This window comes from Pagrus major, chromosome 21 (genome assembly GCF_040436345.1).
Source record: "Pagrus major chromosome 21, Pma_NU_1.0".
Taxonomy (NCBI): domain Eukaryota; kingdom Metazoa; phylum Chordata; class Actinopteri; order Spariformes; family Sparidae; genus Pagrus; species Pagrus major.
In genome coordinates this window covers 12,606,668-12,611,971 of record NC_133235.1, presented here as the reverse complement: position 1 = coordinate 12,611,971, position 5,304 = coordinate 12,606,668, and positions in this window count along the sequence as shown.

Sequence of the window (5,304 nt, the reverse complement as noted above, 5' to 3'; positions counted from 1 at the left end):
AGAAAGCTGGAGCATAAATCTGTCCCAGTGTAGCTGGAGAAAGAGGCGGTGGTTACAGTGGGAGAGTCCGCCCAGAGGAGCTGCAGCGCTGCTGGGCTGCTCCCAGTCCGGACAGTTAACACACACGTGATCCAAAACTTCATACAGGCTGGTCCTACCTCATGCTCAGTGCCCTGAAATCATCCAGGGGTAAACATAACAGTGAAAAATAACACCGATCTAACATTTGTAGCAGAAAATTGGGGCAATAAGATGTTAGAGATTTAAATGCAGACCAAGGAAATCCCAGATGGGGAACAACCAATGTGCCATTTAATCATAGTGCCTCTATAAAAACTCCTCCATTACAAGTGAAAGTCCTGCCACAGGCCAAATTGTACTTTTCTTAAGTGCAGTATCAAAAGTATTGATTATGCTGAATGGCTCCAGCTGTGACAGACAGAGTAGCACGCAGATCTTTTATCGATCAATAGCTTTATGAAGTAAAAATGACAGGTCCGATTTTGAATTACTCACATCTTATCAGCAAAATATACTTGAATTAGAGCTCTCAAACATAAAAGTACTCCACATGGCCCCTTCCAAAATGCCATATATATATTATTATTTTGATGCATTAACATGTAGGCAGCATAAATATATGGTGGAAGGCGATTTAACTTGAGTTTATTCTACAACAGCAGTGATGTATAAAATATCCAAAAGTTACATTTGAGTAAAAGTAAAAAATATTGTTAAAGTGTTAAAATATTACTTTGGTAAAAGTGAACGTCACCCATACACCCAGTACTTTAGTAAAAGTCTTAAAGTGTCTGATGTTGAATGTACTTAAGTATTAAAAGTAATTTTTCAGCAAAAAAAGTACTTATGTGTCAAAAGTACAAGTAAAAAATAAATGATACACATATTCACATTAATCTGTGTGTTGACCGATTGTTTGATCCAATATTCAGCATTTTTCTGATTATCAGAATAAGTGGGTTTGTTTTTTTTTTTTAAAAATCTGATTGCCAAATAAAATTTGTTTATTTATAAATGCGTTACTTTGGCAAAGTAACTTTACTAAAGTCTCAAATAAATATAGTGGCGTAAAAGTACAATATATGCCTCCAAAATGTAGTGGAGGGAAAGTATAGGGTAGCATAAAACAGAAATACTTAAGTAATGTACAAGTACCTCAAAATTATACTTGAGTAAATGTGCTTAGTCATGTTCCATCATTGTATAACAGTGCATTATATGCACCCAATGATTATTTTCATTGTCGATTTATGTCAACTATTTTCTCGATTAATCAATTAATTGTTTGGTCTATAAAATGTAAGAAAGCCCTCAAAATGTTTTGTTTTGTCTACGACTCAGAGATAAAGTAAAGAAATCAGAAAATATTCACATTTAAGAAGCTGAAATCAGAGAAGTTTGACTCTTTTTTTCATGAAAAAAATGACTCAAATCGTTCAATCAATTATTGGTGAGTTGTTGATTGCAACATGTAAGAATTTGCCTCCTGTCCCATTCATACTCAAAACAAACAGGGGGCTGTATGCCACAGGGTATAGGGTAACCGCTAACTGCTGCCAAGTGCAGCTGCCATCAGCTAGTTAGCTCGGTCAGCCATTCATCTAGTGGTTTGAACTGGGATCTTGGAGCACCAGGGGTGTTGGTGTTTACGCTGCAAGCACAGGAGCCTTCATCTTAAAAAAAAGGATAGATGTCACCAGACAACTGTCAACAGTTTGTTATTGATCATCAAACTATAATTCAAATCATAAGGATCGTGCAGATGCTGTACACCAGAGCTGCAGTGTAAACAAAAGCTGCTAAATAAGAGTCAGCTTATTTTTGAGTTTCCAGGCCAGATAGATCAGGAGGAGCTGCTGTGAAGAAACCACAGGACAAACACTGAACACTTCTCCACTGGGTCCAGTGCATGACATGTCACACTTCAGTGAGAAGACTTACTGCTACGTTACATAACCCACAGGGACACAGTCATCACCGACCATATGTCTCAGAGACTGGGCACTCTCTGTGCTTATGGCGTAGTGTCACAGATATTTATTGGTGTGGACAACAACGCTACTTTCTCATTCATAAACCAAGTCTTGTCCACATAATAAAAATGGCAGAGGCCTTGTTGGGTAGACGTATGAATTATGTGCTCCTGTTAGGAAAAGTGTAGTCTTTTTGTTTCTGTCTCCACAGTGACGCTCTCCTGAGGCTGACCAAGGACAGGTGCTTCAGACAGGACGTGATGGTTTCTCTTTTATGTGCGGATCAATAACGTAATATCCACAACCTACACCTAATGGGTGAAGTGTTTGGTGTTGGAGGGAAATAATGGAGATGATGTCATGCTGTCTCTTTACCAGCTGCTTCATCAATGTCTGTTATTATCTGCTTTTATCAGAAACATACATGTCTGTCTGGCTTTCTCCAGGACTTTTCGTATTGAATCAACACTCTACTGGCCTGTGGGCGTATTATAACACATAATAAACACGATGATTAAATCTCTGATGAACGGGATGATTACAACATTTTATTGTGCAGATAAGTATTTCCCCGATAAGGTTGTAAAAATCAGAGAAATCCTAATGCATGATGTTCTCTTTTTGGGTGTTTTAGGGTCATCCTGGAGGAGTCTGGGACCCTGACCATGCAGTTGTGGTGTGGTCTGGTGTTACATCAAATAGAAATTTCCAACATATGTAATACTTTATCATATCTATTTTGATCAAATAACTAATTTCATTTGTGTGACTGAATAAACAAAATAAACAAAGTGACCTTAAAGGACAACACAATTTCATACTGTTTTTGTTGTTGTTGTTGTTTATATGTGGCGGACCCTGCCACCTTTCCAGCTTCAAACAGTGTTCTGGGGACCTTATTTTCCTCTGAGAACTGCTTGTTTATCCAGCTATGTAAAAAATGAATATTTCTGAGTTTGTATTATTACCTCATTAATACTGTAAATATTAAAATTCTGAGTTTGAATTTCCTCTCCAAATCTACATAGTGCCCCTTTAAATGGCAGCTATTCCCTCTGCCTAATTGAAAAATTCAGAACATGAAGATGATAATATTGGTCATTTCTAAACTTAAACTGCTGGACACAAGATGTCTACTGAAACACTGAAAAGTCCTTACTAGGTTTAAGTGCAGTGGAGGTTTTAAGTTCCACATCACACTTGTGTAAGTTGCAGTTTGGACCTCGACTGCCTCCAAAGTCGTAGTGATTTCACAAGATCACACTGTTGAATACACGTGTTAAACTTTCCCCCTTCAGCAGATGAATGTGAAAACAGCCTCCCAGTGTCAAACTCAGCACAGACACCGTTCTGCACAGTGAAGCTCAAACGTCAAAGAGAAGCAAAACAAGTTGCTTTAAAAAGGTGCAGATTAGTTGAATTTGACTTGTATTTTACTGTTTTGTAGGCACTGTAAAAGACTCACTTGAAAGTCGTCACAGAAGATTTTACATAAAGCCTTGTGAAGTTAGAATGGACGGGGAACAACTTTGGCAGTTTACCAGTTCATAACATCTAGCCCTCAGGGATCAGAGGTTATTAGCAACAACATCACACGTATCAAATTTGAAACTTGATCTAAATACCAATGGTAGCAACATATTGGATACATAATCTTGCAAAGACAAGCTCCTTTCCCTCCTTTTCTTAAATGTGTAAAATCCATATTGATTCACTACTATCACTAGAGATATATTTTTTGAAAAGCCGACAAAGGTGTTGAGATGTTCAGTTTGGGGTGTCTGTAGCAGCTGTCTCATGAAACCCTCAGAGGGTTTAACAATAATCCTAAACTTAAATGCTCCTGGTCAAACAAAACACAGCCTGCAACTGCGGCTCCATAACAGACACCCTCCATGTTTATCTGGGTCAGAGGGCCAAAACCAGGAAGCTGTAACTGCAGAATGATCTGAGATTAATGGTGATGAGTCCGATAGCCGATGACCGTCTAGGGATTATCTGAGAGCAGGGATGAGTAGTAACACTGAGTGGCAGCACTGGCTCGTATAAACTTTCTCTGGCCTCTGGTGAGCCCTCTCACTTCACACAACCATGTTCTTTATATATTTTTAGTAGCAAGATGGTGAATAAATGTTGTATATGTGTGTGTGTGTGTGTGTGTGTGACATATTGCAGCCTTCTGTGCTTTTATAATAAATTGTAATTAAATTGTATGGCACAGACATATTTAACTCACTGCACTCACTATATGAAATGCAGAAAAAATTCTCCAGGAGAATGTGGAAGAAATGTGAAAATGGATTAACACACACATAAAGAGTGAGAGGCAGGAGCAGACCTGGCAGCTCTTTATCTCCCTCTGCAGGATACCAACCCTGAAATAAACCAGCTTTCATTTTCAGAGCAGCAGCTTAATCTGTCTTTACCACTCCCTTCTCTGTTGTACATGTTGAAGATAATGATGACATTTGTACTAAATTAAGAAACAGACATGCATCTTTGGTAGTTTTTAAAAATGATCTGTATATTTTTTTGGCAATCAAAAAGATGAAAACAGCCATGGCAGCCATGTTGTTTTTAGGTTCCATCTGACAAAACTGCGACACAACAAGGAGAGCTGGGTGTAGAGAAGGCACACAAACTACAGTATGTCCCCAGATGAAAATCAATAGCTATTCATCTGTATATTTACTCATTTTGGGTATTATGATGTGACAGCACATCCAGGAGAAGCAATGAGTTTTTACCCTCACACTAATACACCCTCTTGATAAAACCGAGGTGCATCAGATGAGAAGGCAACATTAAACTTCTCCAACTGTTGGTTAGCAATTTATGAAGGGTAGAGAAGAAATTTAATTGGCCAATAAAAGGCCATTAAAACCGCAATAAACCCAACCTTCAAGAAAATGAGAGAAGGGAACTACACAAGCAAATTAGCAAAGTTATCACCAGCCTCGCCGCCATCTTTTATGTGGACAAACAGCAGGATTTCATAGAATAGTTTGACATTTTGGGAAATTGCTTAAAAGATTGATAACACTCTATTATCAGTCTGTTAAATATAATGCTGCAGCTGGTTATCTTAGCATACAGACTAGAAACAAGGGGAAATTAGCTTATGTCCAAAAGTAACAAAATTCTCCTGCCAGTATCTGACTTAAAGGTCACTAATTATAATTATCATATTATTATCATATTAGTTTAATTTGTACAAAGTTAAGTTAAAACAAACAAACAAACAAACAATAAAGGTTAAGTTTGAAGTGTTAAAATTTTAAAACTTCACTAAAAATATAACCAGAAAATA